We start from the raw sequence: 16,675 nt of genomic DNA, 5'->3' as shown, positions 1-16,675 counted from the left end.
TTAGTGTTGGCCTGTACTTCAGAGAAGTAGATGCCAAACAAGAGCGGTCCCAGGACTGAACCCTGAGGTACTCTACTTGTCATTTGTCTGAAGCTGGATTTGGAGTCGGCTACTTTTACAGTATGGGTTCTGTCAGTAAGCCATTTGGCAACCCATCGGGTGATGTAGGGATTTATACCCAGCTTAGTAAGTTTATCTATGATTCCAGAGTGGGGGATGGTGTCAAAGGCCTTGGCGAGGTCCAGAAAGGCTGTGTGGACCACCATTGTAAACCACCAACGACCAGCAAAAAACGATAGTGAACACGCAGTAATGAAGAAATAATGATTATTTATTTATAATTCCTGGATTTGAAGGAATTATAAATAAATAATCATTATTTCTTCATTACTGCGTGTTCACTATCGTTTTTTGCTGGTCGTTGGTGGTTTACATTATTGGCTTGACCCTGCATGCCATCCTTGCGGAGCGTATGGTTGTGTGGACCACCTTACCATTGTCCATGGCTCTGGAGACTGATTCAAAGTCAATCAGGTTCAGGAGACAAAATTGGCCCTTCACGCACCCAAACTGCTTGGGGTTCAGTGTTTGAAGGTTGCCAATGTCTTTGTTTATAAGTTCCATGATAATATGTTCCATGGCCTTGCAGATCAGGCTCATCAGACTGATGGGGTGGTAGTTCCCAGGATCCAAGGTGGATCCCACCTTGTGGAGTGGGATAACTGTAGCTGTGCACCACTAAGCGAGCACGAAGCCTGAGGTGAGGCTATGATTAAACATGACACTTAGGTGAGGTGCCAATTCATTTTGTAGCTCATGTAGTACACAGCCTGGGATGTCCGTTGGTCCCATGGATGCTGTATTCTTAGCTTTGGAGACTGCATTTTTTACCTGTTTGGCCGTTATTACTGGAATTTGGCAATCTTTCGGTATTGAGATTGGCCCTTTAGGGGGTGAGAGGGGGGTGAAGTTTGCACTGAATTGATCTGTCAGGATAGTGACAATATCCTTGGGATCAGTATATTTAATGCCATTCTGTGATGGCTCAGAGCAGATCTGAGCACTGCCATTTAGATTCTTGACATAGCTGTAGAATGCCTTGTGGTTGTCTTTGGAATCTTTGGTAATTTTATTTTCATAACTAGATTTTATGAGGGATCTCAGCTTCTTACAGATGCTGGTAAGGGAGTTTTTTGATTCCTGGGATTTTCCTCTTTTCTGCAACACTTTCTTCGTTTTGTTGTAAAGTTTGTTTATGGCAAGGGACCACCAGATTGGCTTCCTTTTTTTGGAAGAGAGCATCTTGGTTCTATTGGGGATGTGCTCGTACAGTGCCTTAGTGTAGGATTCAGGAGTCGAACTACTTCTTGTGTGTATGGTTTTATTCCCCATTCCCATTACTTATATGTACTAACCCCCCTATACTCATTGTGTATAGGGTTTTATTCCCCATACCCATTGCTTATATGTACTAATGCCACAGTGACAATGTGGAGTAAGAAGAGACACCCAAATATTCTGAGCCAGTGTTTGGAGGATCACCAATCTGTCTGTTGTCTGTCATGTTTCTTAGATGGGGAGGAGACCACGGATGCCAGTGGTGAGTCATTGACTGAGGGGACATGCACATTCCACTCCAAAATGCACCCTAACCCAGAAATGAAGCAGGAAACCAAGTTCACATTAAAAGTGTAAAAAACTAAATGTCCTGAAAGAGGACAGAGTGGAGTAACTAAACAACATTTCTCAAGGATAGTAAAGAGTTGAGCTAAAATTTTAGCCTTTCTCACCAAAACCAAAAAGAAGAACTGATAGCCTTAAAAGAGCAGGAGTCACACAAAAATTTATAAAGAACAAACAAGACTCCAAGAACTACCACGGCTCAAAGGTAGCAAATCGTTAATGTAACAAGCAGATTAGTGCTTTCAGAAATAACTTCCTTCTTCAGATCATAAAACAGTATAAAATACACGTTTAAAACACCGCCAGTCACCAAAAAGAGGGATGACATAATTTCCAGAAATCATTATTAACTGATGCATGCGGTAGTGGTGCTGCGGTAGCGTTGTCACCTCACAGCAAGACGTTGTCCCATTCGATTCTCAGCTAGAGCGTCTTCTGTGTGGAGGCATGCGTGAATGAGCGTGCCTTTGTTGAAGGTTGTGCGTCAGGGCTGGTAACTCGGCACGTAAAAATCCGCTACCAAGCATTAACGGACCGGAGTTCCGCTGTGGCGACCCCTAACCGGGATAAGCCGAAAGACACAACAACAACATTATTAACTGATGCATCCCATTTATAATACTAAAAATCTTTCAGCCAATCAACATACTCTAAAAGAAGCAAGCCCTCCTAATGTCTATGTGGGTGACACTTTAGAAATGGTTTCAGTGTTAGTTTCTCATTAAGCTCAGGTTCTGTCTAAGATTTAAGCAAAATAATCCACTTTTGCTCCTCAGACTCTGTTCTATTTCTTAAATCCCCATCTCTGTTGTTTTTGTTAATTAAGTCTAAAACATAAAACCTGAAACAATGTTCCTCCCCCTTTTCATTCACATGCCTTCCTAAAGCACTGTTTTTTTTCTCCCTGCGAACATTGTTGACATGTTTGAGTATTCTCTCTCTTAGGCTGTGTTTAGTCATTCCAATATAAAAGGCACTGCATGCACCCCAGCATGCCATATAAATCAAATCTATGCTCCTACAATTTGCAAAGAAATCAAACTCCAACTTGAAGCCTGTCAGTTCATGATGATAAGATGTGGATGTAAAAATAAAATTGCATGCTCTACATGTCCTGCACATAAAAGTGCCACTCCATTCAGAATCTTGTCTATGAGCTCTATTCCCATTTTTGTGGCACAATTGACTTTTGAGGGACAGATTATTCCTAAAACTAAATTTGGGTTAGTATCAGTTACCTTACTAATCTCAGGGCCTACTAAAAGGATCGGCCAGTACTTTCTCATCGCTTCACATACCAAGTTAATATCATTAGTGTAGGTAAAAAACAGTCTGTTCCTGGCATTAGCAAAAGTGGTTTCATTACGCCCAGAAAGACCATTATTGCTTCTACAATAAAAATAAAGTTTCCCCTTTATATCCCTACTGGTTAGTACCTCTTTAATACAGTATAAAACAGTATATCTATATCAGCTGTTCTATATCCCCTCTTTATGAAATCCTCCTTCAAATTAGAAAAGGCTTGATTCATCTTAGCGACCACACTATGTAATCTCATAACCCTCAAAAACTACCCTTGAGGACATTCTTTGATGATGATACTTGAGTAAGAGTATGTTCTTCTTGCAATTTTTTCTGTATAAACTAGTATTAAGTTGTTTCAATTCATTTCTCTTGACTGTAACACCAAGAAAATCAATATACTCAGCTGATGACTGATAAATGAATTTAAGGAACTTAGTGGTGCTGTGTAAGCACTCCACAAAATCTGCAAGACACTCTCTCATGGCAACCCAGATGATAAAAATACTTTCTCATGTTTCCATAGTGTGAAAACTAAATTGGCATGCATATGGCACATGCCTATAGCTACACCCATTCTCTGAATATATTATTTTTCCTCAGATATAAAAGCATTATTCACTAACACAAGAGAGCACAAATCACCTCAACTTTGTTAGCACTAAAATTTGTTTTCATGCTCATGAAAGTCTAAGTACTTTCTACACCAAACTGATTGGGGATGACCATAAATAACAATGTTTGTTTGTGACTTTTGGCTTTTCCCGGTTAGGGGTCGCCACAGCGGAACTCCAGTCCACTAATGATTGGCAGTAAATTTTTACGTGCTGGCTTGCCGGGCCTAACGCACAACCTTCAACGAAGGAACGCCCATTCACACGTCACCTCACAGAAGACGCTCTAACTGAGAATCAAATGGGCAACATCTAACTGTAAGGCGACAACGCTACAGCAGCACCACCACACTATGTATAAAGTAACAAAAATCATTATTATCACAAGTTGTTCCTGTCCGGTCATACAAATCTTCTAAAAAACTTTTTGTATCTTTCAAAACAATAGTTACTGTGTCCAAAACAGGTCTTAAAGTCTTTTCAATATAAATGAATAAGGGTTAGTTGCCCACATTTTACTTGACAAAATAGGCTTCAAAGGTGGTTGATTCTGGTCCTTATGGACCTTCGTAAGTCCATACAAGATTGGAACTACTGGATACTCAACCATAAGATAATCATGTAGGCTAGAATCAATAAGACCAGTCATTAATAAATCATACAAAAATATAAATATGAGCTCTATCAATAAGAGCTCTGATTTTATATTTCATCACATTGACATAGGTTGTATCATCATTCAACAACTGTTGTATCTGTTCAAGATAAAAAGACCTATCCATTATCACCACACCTCCACCTTTGTCTGCAGGTCTTATTTCAGTATGTGAGGCCTCTCTAAGATCTCTCAGTGCAGAGAGTTCATCAGCTGTAGTATTACAAAAAGTATTTTTATGTTCACTGGTCAAGAATTTACTGATTTCTTTATCAAACAGTGACACAAATGTCTCAGTATGTGGATTAGTAGTAGGTTTCCTAAAGACACTATTAGAAGCTGTTTGTTCAGGGTACAAAAGAGATAAAGAAATGTTCCATGCAAATAGTCTAAGGTCAACAAGTACTTCTGTCAAAGTAGAGGCTTGGGAAGGAATAAAAGAAACACATTTGTTGATCAAAGCTAATTGCTGTTGCAACAAAGTACAGGAAGAGATATTAAATACCAAATGTTCTATCTTCTGCTCCTTGGTTATATTGTGTTCATTGTATTATGATAATGAACATGCCCCCTCGCCGCTCTGCTCCACGAATGGCCTTTCATCTGACTATCCTCAATGGCTAAAGGGGCTGGCAAAGTAAATTCTGTAGAAGCCATTTCTAAATTTGTAACATTAGATGTAGAAGGCATTGGTTCTTGTCTCAATTCTTTAATCGGAGTAGCTAATTTATTCATGGCCACTACCTTATCTCTCCCATTAACTTCAATGGCAGCAGCCATATTCTGTGTACTCACATAATTTGTTACAGTGTCACTGTCAATTCCAGGCAGGCGAGTACTCATATTAATCGCCCCGTTCTCTCATGGCCAAGAGAACACATGTCCCTTGTTGAAATCATTCATATTCCACTGTAACTTCTTAATCTTGATGCAGTGCAGGTTGTTCTTCGTGTTTCACAGTTGCAGTCATCACATTTGGGTTATCTGTCTGCAGGTAGCCCTCGGTCGGCCTGAATACCAGAGTCTTGGAATTTCTGCATCAGATGCTGTCACTTCTTCCATGACGTCAGGTCATCATGGGTATAAAACATGCAGCTGACACCATTACATCAGCTTTTCTTGCCATGCAGTGTCCGAAGCAGAAGCAGTTCACAAGTGCTGGTCGGCCACCTCCTGAAATTTTCATTTTTCGAGTTTCAGACCTGAAGTCTTCTAAGAGATAAGTACCCTGTTGGGAATCCTTTTTTCTTGCTCTGAACGATGTCAGAAAAAGTTAATAATTGTCTCGCCTGTGGAAAGCAAATACCTCACAGAGATTTTCATTCTTACTGCATCTCCTCTTTAGGCCCAGACCACGACGTTCCTCACAGTCGGTTTTGTACCTTGTTCAATGCCTGAACTATTCATCTTTGGGCTATTTTTGTCGCTAAATTCTTTTGCTGTCATTCTCCGTATTCAGAAATGGCTTTGATAAGCCATTCGACTATCGATCATCCAAAAAAACGTAAGATAAAGAAAGAGACAGACCGCATAGGTCCAAAACTGCCAACGAGGCTTCGTTAAGCTAGTCGCCAGTCCACTGTTACTCAGTGAGGTGCTTTTGCAGCCCCTGATACCCGCTTCTACAGATTCACAGGCCTCTACTGAGACCCATTCGGAGTCCGGTATGCTGTGAGATGCTTCTTTGACTATGGAACCTGCGGATGTCTGTACCATGGATGGGTCCGGAGCCGCTGTGCAGGCACCGGCTTTTGAGGGTGTATTCAGGCCTTTCAGTTTTCATAGTAAACTGACGACTTTGTTTCAAACCAAAAATACCAAATTTCTCAGGCCCAGAGTTCGCACTACGCCTCAGAAACTGATGACCAAAGCGCATTCTCAGGCCCACATGCCTCAGAAACAAATGCTTAGAATAGCTGAAGATCTTATAACTTTAATTAGGAGAAACCAGCCTTCCCCCTCAAAAAGACCAAGAACTGATTTTCCTTCTAATTCTTCAGATCTTGAGTCTGTTGACTCTGATCCTTCTGATTACCAGGACATACCCTTATCTACCTATGAGGATTCTGATGCAGAGGATTCCATTCCCTCTGCTTCCCCACCAGAAGAATTTTCTTTTGGGGAAACCCTGCATACCCTTAGAGAACATTTCTGCTGGGAGTGCCAGGACTACCCACAGTCCAATTTGAGACTCAGGAAACTTTTAAACTTGCCTCAGCACAGGCCTCTAGCTGTCTGTCCTGTTCTGGCAATTGTAGATGATGTCTTCTTGCAATCCAGCCTTACCCCTGGTACTTTGCCTCCAGCTCACAGGAAACCTGACAGTTATTACAGAGTACTTGACTCCCACAAATTCCTCTTTGAGAATCCTACTGTGGATCCAGGGACCATGTCCCAGGGGCCTAAAGGCATTAAGGATACAACAGCCAAAAACACTACCCCTTTGGACAGGGACTCTAGGGCTTTAGACAGATGGAGCTAAGAAGGTATACACCTCTGTTACTCTTGCCATCAGGGCTTTAAATTACCAGTTTCATATGTTAAAGTATCAGCAGCATATTATGGAGCTAATTAAACAGAAAATGATGTAGATTCCTGATAGTGCAGAAAATAAAGATTTACAAGAGTTAATGCATTCTGCTAACCAAGTTGGAAAACATACTTTGCAATGTGGTTTTGCTGCCTTAGAAGCATCTTGCAGGGCTGCTGTCACTGAGTCTATTCTTAGAAGGCATGCTTGGCTTAAGGAAGAAATCTTGCCAGACCATGTCAAAGCAAAAGTAGTAGATGCACCATTAAACCAAGAATGCCTGTTTGGCAATAAAGCAGAAGACGTCCTCAGAAATTTTGAGGAAAAAGCTAAATCAATGCAAACTGTTAAATATTTCCTACCGGTACAGCCACCTAATTTCAGTAGGGCTTGGCCTTCTAAAAACTGGTCCTTTCCAGTCCCTTCCAGACCTTCTAAGTCCAAGCCCAGAGGCAGCAGACCACCAAGATTACAGTCTCAGGGTATGCACAGATCTAAGCAGTGGAGTGCTCCCACCTTTAAAACAGGGAGTAGTAAGCCACCTTCCTTTGGTAAAATCTCGCAATGACTTATCCTTAACTTTTTCAAGCCTTGCCAAAGTACTTGCACCCTTAGGAGGAAAACTCGCCCTGTATGCAAAAAAAAAAAAAACTGGGAGTACATCACTCAGGACAGATGGGTCTTGAACATTGTATCCCAGGTATACTGATTCTAATTCCACTCACTGCCAACCCAAGCGGATGGCCAGACCTCCCCCCCCCCCCAAACCAGTGGGCAGAGGCCCTAAAGCAAGTACTTTCTCTTCTCAGTAACAAGGCTATTCAACCTGTCCCAGCAGAGCAAAGGGGACAAGGTTTCTACTCCAGACTGTTTCTGGTACCCAGAAAAGAAAACACTTGGCGCCCTATCCTGGATCTGTCTATTCTCAACACTTTCCCGGTGGTTCCAAGGTTCAGAATGCTTACTCTCCAACAGGTGTTTCCTATGCTAGCCAAGGACTCCTGGCTAGCCACCCTGGACATAAAAGAAGCTTATTTGCACATCCCCATAAGGGAATCTTGCAGAAAATATCTGCATTTCAGGACAGGCTGTGTGCACTATCATTTCTCTGCACTTCCCTTTGGCTTATCTACTGCGCCCAGGGTATTCACAAAATGCCTAGCTCCAGCTGTTGCATATTGCAGGCAGAGAAAAATTCAAATTTACCCATACTTGGATGATTGTCTGATTCAGGTGGATAGTCAGGAATTGCTGCTCCAGCACCTGACATTTGTAAAGAGACTTCTAACTTCACTGGGGAACACAATCAATGAAAAGAAATTACATCTGATACCCAGCCAATGGATTGTATTCCTGGAAGCAAGCTTGAACACAACTTCCCAGATGGTATTCCTCACTCCAGAAAATCAAATTTATTTGACAAGCTACTTCAATCTACTGACCACCAAAACCCAGCTATCTGCAAGATAAATGCTGCAAGCCCAAGGGTTCATGGCCTCTCGCATTCTACTAATTCCATATGCAAGACTGCATATGAGGAAACTTCAATGGTACTTAAAAAGTCTCCCGTGTCAACATTCTCAGGACCTGGAGACAATGATTCCTATCATTCCTTGCCTAAGGGCATAGTTCCTTTGGTGGGCAGAGGCCTGCTACCACAATAAAGGACTCCCTTTCACTCAACCCCCTGCCACCCAAACCCTAATAACAGATGCATCAGACTATGCATGGGGGGCTTATATGACAGGACAATGCATTCAAGGCAAGTGGAGCCCAAAGAAAATGCACCTGCATATCAATCAAATAGAAATATTAGCTGTACAGAATGCTCTGACAGCCTTCAAATGCCTTATTCTTCCAGGGCAACTGTTGATAAAGACAGACAACACCACAGTTTTGTGGTACATAAACAAGCAGGGGGGAACCCATTCCTACCCACTGCAGATTAGCCATGGCTCTGTGGAACACAGCCTTGAGCAATCAAGTGCACCTGCAAGCTCATTTCCTGCCAGGCAAACTAAATTCACTGGCAGACGACTTAAGCAGAAATCTAATGGACCCACACGAGTGGAAACTAGAACCCAAATCATTCAAACTTTTGATCCACAGGTGGGGGGCATCAGAGGTTGACCTCTTTGCTTCCCCTCAGAACTATCAGTTGAGCAAATATTGCACCCGAACTCCCCACAGCCAAGCAGGGAAAGTGGATGCCCTGTCCTTTACATGGGAATACCTCTCAATCTATGCCTTTCCCTCTCTGCCCCTCCTCTCGAAGGTTCTACTAAAGATCAAACAGGACAAGCCAAGGACAGTCCTGACTGCACCAGACTGGCCACGCCAGCAATGGTACCCACTTTTGTGCAGTCTGACAGTACTGCCACCATGGCACCTGCCTCAGACCCCCTCCCTGCTGTCCCAGCAAGAGGGCTAGATTTTGCATTGTCAGCTACAAACCCTGAACCTAGCAGCCTGGCTCATGCCCTGAACTCATCACCAGCAACCCTCAGTAAACAGGTGCTGGATGTCATCCTTGAGGCAAGGAGGTCTAGTACTAGAAAATCCTGTTCAGAAAAGTGGAAAACATACTGTTCTTGGAGCCAGTCTCAAGGAATGGACACAACTGTGCCCAGCTTACCTCATATACTAGATTACTTAGCAGAAATGCTCCACAAAGGCATATCCTTCTCTTCAATTAAGATTCATGCCTTTGCCATCTTGGCTCATTATAATACGGAGCCACCCCTCTTCTCTCATTCTCTGGTCAAACAGTTCCTAAGAGGAGGCAAAAATTTAAGACGCCCCCCCAGGAGAGCTCCCACTCCAGCCTAGGACCTTAACTTTGTATTGGAAAAACTCACGCTTACACCCTGTGAACCTGCTGCCTCAGCAGAGTTAAAATTCTTCTGCGGGAAAACAGCTTTACTTCTAGCCATCACTTCAGCAAGACATTTCTGAATTGCAGGCCCTTATGGCCATGGAACCCTTCATTATCTTCCATGCGGACAGGGGTTCCCTCAGGACTAACCCATCATTTATGCCCAGGTTGGTGTCTAGTGTGGCTTTAAACCAATCCATTCATTTGCCAATATTTTTCCCTAATCCATAGAATAAAGGAGAAAGGATCCTGCACTCCCTGGACGTGCACAGAAAAGTTAGGTTTTATCTGGACAGGACTAACCCTTTCAGAAAATCTGACCTGCTGCTAGTCAACTTTGCTACAGGGACAGAGGGCAAGGCCATTTTAAAGCAAAGCATTTCTAAATGGATAGCATACTGCATCAATTTCTGCTACAAACTCCATGGGAAACCTACCCCTCAGGGGATCAAAATACATTCCACTAGGGCTACATCACCCTCTACAGCATTTCTCAGGGGAGTCCCTACCAGGGACATCCTGGAAGCTGCAACCTGGAGCTCTGTACACACCTTCACCAAACATTACCACTTACCTATGTTTTTGAAATCCAGAGCTGGATTTGCCACAGCAGTCTTTCAGGGCCTGCTTGCCAGCCCTAATGTTTCTTGACTGCCTCCACCCATCCTCAGCTTTTGGAATCAACCCAAATGTGATGACTGCAACAGTGAAACATGAAGAACATAGTACAGTTGTGTCCAATTAGCATAAATGTAGATGTTCGAGTGTATTCACTGTTGTAGTCCTGGTTAGCCTCCCTCCAGCCCCCTGACTTTTCTGTACTTCTACCTATTCTTTTTTGTTTGGCCATATCTTATAACATTGCTGTTTACTTTCTACTGGGGGTTTTCCACACCATCTAATTGCTTCCTATTGTGGGCTCCTGACATCTGAGGCAAGAAAAACTGATTTAATGGAGTCAGCTGCATGTTTTATGCTTATGACGACCTGACGTCATGGAAGAAGCGACAGTATCCAATGCAGAAATCCCAACTCTGGTATTCAGGCTGACTGAGGGCTACCTGCAGGCAGATACCCCAAATGTGATGACTGCAATAGTGAATACACTGGAACATCTACATTTATGATAAGTGTACACAATTGTACTTTTTTTTTGTTTTAGAATTATTTAACAAGAACAATAGAGATGGGGATTTAAGAAATAGAATGGAGTCTGAGGAGCGAAAGTGGATTCTTTTGCTTAAATCTTGTATAGAACTTGAGCTTAATGAGAAACTGACACTGAAACCATTTCTAAAGAGCCACCCACTTAGATATTAGGAGGGTGTTACTTCTATGGATGTTTGGTTCTTTTAGAGTTTGTTGATTGGCTGGAAGATTTTTGGTTTTATAAATGGGATGTAGCAGTTAATAATGATTTCTGGAAATTATGTCATCCCTCTTTTTAGTTATTGAGGTTACTTAGTGTTTTAAATGTGTTTTTATACTGTTTTATGGTCTGAAGAAGGAAGTTATTTCCGTACGTGCTAACCTGTATGTTACATTAAAGATTTGCTCCTTTTGAGCCGTGCTAGTACTTGGAGTCTTGTTTGTTCCTTTCTCAGCAAAATTCTCTAGTAGGCCTTAAGCAGAAGGAGGCAGTCCTGGAAGAATAGGTAATTGCTAGCAGAAGTTCACACAACAGGTCTGAACCAAGGATGGACCCAGGCAATCACAGATCCAGTTAATCTCATATTATTTGAGGGGAAGGTTGTAGTTAAAACCCTCACGGAAGGTTATACTTACACTTACAGGAGAATAACTCCATGATCCAGGCCAGCAGTGGTTTATATCCTGAGCAGCTTGCATATCAGCCTAATGCATTTTGTTAATAGGCAGTGGCGTATGTAAACAGAGGGCAGCAGTACAGATCATTGTTATCTGGTTTTCAGTAAGCTCTTTGACATAATTTATAATATGGGAGGCAATTGCAAAATTTATTAGAGTAGGCAGAGAAGAGGTCAGATAGACAGAAAAGCTGCAAGAGGGAAGGAAGACATGTTGGTAGCTGGGGAGGTGAGTTAAGAGGAGAAAGGAGTGAGTACTGGTGGACAATGAGGTTAAGGTTTGTTAAGCACATTTTTTATCAGGCATCACTAAAGGACTAGAAAACAAGTTCAGTCCCGTTTGTGTATTGCACTCACAGTGGGTTGGAAGACAGAGGGAGTAACTTTATTAAGCACATCAGGAAGATAGTGGTGACATAGGCTGCAAATGAGATTCACTGCTAAAAATGCAAGATACTTTATCTGGGCATTAGCAATGAGGGAGTCTGCTGTTACACATCCTGATTGATCATAGGTTATACAGAGCAGGAAAATGACCGGCATCATATGTGCTGCTGTGAACTATTGAGTTTGGTGCTAGAATGTGCATATAGAGCAGGAAAAGGACCTGTGGTAATCATATGTGCAGCTATGAACTTCTCTGTGTGGTATGAAAATGTACATACATAGCAGGAAAAATGCCTCAATTAATCATAAGAGCAACTATGAACTAATAAGTCTGATGTTAGAATGTACATGCAGAGCAGGAAAAGGACTTGTGGTGTAATCTATAGTGTAGGTATGAACTATAGAGTCTGATGTTAGAATGTACAAACAGATCTGGAAAAGGAACTGAGATGTAATCTATAGTGTCGCTATGAACTACTGAGTCTGATGTAGGAATGTACGTAGAAAGTAGGAAAAGGACCTGAGGTGTAATCTATAGTGCAGCTATGAACTATTGTGCCTCTTGTTAGAATGTACATACAGAGCAGGAAAAGGACTTGAGGTATAATCTATAGTGCAGCTATGAACTACTGAGTCTGATGTAAGGCTGTGCCTGTAGAGCCGGAAAAAGACCTGAGGTAATCATATGTGCAGCTATGAACTATTGAGTATGGTGTTAGAATGTACAGACAAAAACAAAAAGGACCTGGGGTAGTCAAATGTACAGCTATGAGCTACTGGGTCTGGTGTTAGAATGTGCATACAGAGCAGAAAAAGGCCTAAGGATTTATAGTCCAGCTACAAAATGAATCTGGTTTGAGATTGTGCATAGAGAGCAGAAAAAGGACCTGAGTTAATCATGCATGTAGCTATGAACTACTGGGAACTAATCTAAGGGGACGGCGAAAGCCAACACATTCTGGCTTGGCTTATAAATGCCTTCGGGCAGATAGCCTAGTACCCACCTATGAACCTATGAGTCTGGTTTGAGAATGTGTATATAGAGCAGGAAGGGCACCTGAGTTAATCATACATGGAAAAACAAAAACTAAAAAAGCCCGCACTCCAAAGATTTAATTTTGAGAGCTGACTTGGAGTGCGGGCTTTTTTTGTTTTTGTTTTTGCTATTGAATGTTTTGGGCCCTGCACCTATCCGTACTTGCGTGGGACTTTGTGAGTATTTTTAATCATATGTGCAGCCATAAACTACTGAGCCTGGTTTGAGAATATGCTTTCTTGACACACAGGATGCTTGGATACATCCATAAGTTAACATATATGAGCTCCAGGTGAATACTTACACTACTGCACTGGGCATTTGTAAAGCTGTAGCTAGAGTGCCAGAAACCCACTACAGATAGGAACATGGACCCCCCCCCCCCCCGAACTGATATGGGGCCTGAGTAGTTCACTAAACTGGTGATCCTCCAATGCAAAGTTAAGAAGCAAATAAAAAAATCTATGACATTGTAATAGCTGTTTTCTGCACATGGAGTGCTTCATCGTTTCAGCCCAATACAATATCTACATTTATTTATGAAGCACAGTGTCTCCTAACAGCTTGTGCCCTGGTCAGCCTTCCCTTTCACCCCACACTAGTTACAGCAAAGCATGGACTATGCCAGAGTTTGCAAAAAAAAACTTAGCAGCAGCATTACTGAGCAGCATTTTGGAAAATTTTACTAATATTTCCAAGGCATTGCACACTCCTACTGCAATCATATTTAGGGGTCATTTGGGCTTCACCATTTCACCAAACCACTTGAGAAAATGTGATCCTGCATGGGAAACCCACACAGAAAGAGGTGGTATTCGGAAATAATGACAGTTACTTCCAAGCTAAGAGTAAATCAAAGGATATCTGTGTCATTTGCAGAACAGGGCTGTAGCAATTTACTTTAGTTTGTACCATTGTATTATATGTAACTATAGTAGCATTTTATAATCTGTAGACTACTACTATTTAAGGAATTCATGTTGATCAGGTACTGTACATTTAAATTAAAGAATGCAACCTTTTACCAAAAAAAAACACATTTGCTTTCAAATGACTGTAATTTATTTGTCTTGTTCCAGAATTATGGATTACATTTTTTAAAATACAGTCTAAATAGGTAGCATTAAGAATGAATATTAAAGGCTATCATTTAAAAACTGGAAAAAAAAACAGACAAGTCATATTGTCTGTGAATATTATTTATACACTACAGTTTTCAACATTTTAGAATATCTTGCCAGCTGACAGACAATGTGCAGTTAGAATTCAGAATTCATTTTAGCATGTACTGACATACTTTTATTTGTCTAGCAGAGAATACATAATCTATAAAATCAGTAACATAACTGACCTTTGCCACATAATCTCATTTAAGCTTGTTTGACTGATCAGCAGCTATTCCAGAGGAATCATAAAGAATCCCACCCCATCCATAAAGTCCTTGGTAAAAAGTTTCTGTTTCCGCGATGTTGTATTTTGTGATTCATTGACGCATTAGCCACAATGAGGAAAGGCCTCATTACTGGCTAATATGCATGCCTATGAATCACAATCAACTACCACAAACTACAGATCAGCACTTTCTGCGGTAGATAACAGAGGCAACTGTAGCAAAGGCAACTCTCCCACATGCAAACAGTACGACTTACTTGTTCACATGCACCACATTCCCCATAACTGTATTTGTTGTCAGAATGTCATGATATCTCCTTTTACATAGCCCTGTTACTTCTCAGATTATCAGAGATAGCCCTTAATCCCAACCATTAAAGATTTACACTTCATAGCCTTCAGTAAATGCAAGGTAGGGCAAACGTTTTTATCCCATGAGGTTGACAGGTAAGCCTAATGTTTCCTCTCCCTCACACATCACAAAATCCTGAAGGCATTTATAATGCCCAAGATCATCAACATTTGTTAAACAATTCCTGCTAAGGGCAGTATAGTGTTTGAATTCTGTTTAGTATGTTTTATGGGATGCTGTTTATCCCTGGTGTCCTCTGATTCCCCATACCTTTTGAAATATGTACCTTTAAGACATGCTATGTTGAATATGCCTGGTGTCTAGTAGTTCCCGTCATACCTCAATTCCATTTCTATACATGTCTCTCAGGCACTCAGAGTTAGCCCTGGTATATGGTGGATCTTCCCACCCCGAATCCCTGTACTGTTTACGCAGTGATATTGCTTTAAAAACAGAATTAATAGAATATAAGCAGATTAACTATTTACATGCATTTAAGTACCTAGGTGTAAATAATATAGCCAGTATTAAATCTATTGTAAAAAATGAGATCCTTAATTATTTAGATACAATGTTTAATTTATTTATTTATTTATTTTTGGGCTGCACTTTGATTAGTTATTTTTAACATGTGAAACGCTGTGTGAATTCAGTTGTTACTCTGTATCACACCCTACTTCCCTGCTGCTTTATAGTCATGACACTTGTGATGATGTGAGGTATTGCCAGCTATGCCAGGAGAAGTAAGGCATTGGATGTCTAACATATGCCAGCATAGCTAGCTGGAATTTTTCAAAGAATTATATGTCATTTGTATATCAAACTGATTTGTACAGGTGCTTGTACTGAAAATGTATTTGTAAAGCTGCTTGTGTTAAAAAATGTACAAACAGTGGGTCCTGCTGGATTGAAAATAAATACACCTGTATGTCAGACTGTATTGTAACTGTTGAAAGGAATATCGTAACACAGGATACAGGAAGAGAGGAGGTTAATCTCGGTCCAGCTAACTTTGAAAAGTAGTTGAAATTAAATTGCCTGGTTTAGGCCATAAAGATTGTATTTTGCAGTTCTGATTGCAGCCTGAGACAAAATGTCTGTGGAAACCAGGACTAGGAATCTTACTGTATTGTCAATAGGGTTCAACTAATTGCTACTGAGGAAGGATGGAAGCTTTTGAAATGGTTTTATAGCTTCCAGATGCTACCACACATCTTAGCAAAGCTCTTTGTGTGTATAGTATGACGCATGTGCTAGATTCTGGTTCAGTTTCTAATAAAGGGTGTAGTGTTGGAACCAGAAGTCAGATGACCAGATGTATGTAATGTCATATTGTAATCCAGCACTGAAATGATGTTTTAATACTAGAAGAAACAGACGTTTCAGGGCAGTCTTTTTTTGAAACCTGACAAAGAAGGAAGATCACTCATCCACTTCATCTTGCCTTGGTCTAGTAAGTGAACTATGTGACAGTAATTCTTTAGATCAGTCGTGAAAATATAGTGAGATTAGTTAAGTATTGTTTTTCTGTATCTGTGTGAATCTTTCTATCAATGTTATTTTTAACATTTCCTGTGATTTGAAACTCTGATGTTCATTGTAACTAGATTTTTAGTATTTTAATGTTCTTTTACTATTTATTATTAGATATATTTAAAATTTTCGTTGTGGTTGGTGTTTTAGAGAATATTTTAACCTTTGAGAGTCCTTATATTTATTTGGTGACACTGTGGCCACTCCTGAAAGCCTTGCTGCATTGATCAAACACTGCCATTTGTATTAGTATTAATTTCACTCAGTATAATTTGGTACCCTTGTAAGATCCTTAGAATAGTTGGCTGGTGGCTGTATAACTACCTTATAGTCTGGGCATAGCTGGTAAATCTATGCCAGCCTTTCTCAGGTGAACATGAAGGTGACCATTGAGTCTTAATTGTTTTTAAAAACTGCTTCTCTGTATGACTTTTTTACTCTTTGATTTGGATAGGGATCGGTACTGGGACTTCTCAGATTTCCAGGCCAT

The sequence above is a fragment of the Protopterus annectens genome, chromosome 1.part2, assembly GCF_019279795.1.
Source record: "Protopterus annectens isolate FY-2018-M chromosome 1.part2, PAN1.0, whole genome shotgun sequence".
Taxonomy (NCBI): domain Eukaryota; kingdom Metazoa; phylum Chordata; order Ceratodontiformes; family Protopteridae; genus Protopterus; species Protopterus annectens.
Note: the sequence above shows the minus strand (reverse complement) of the source record.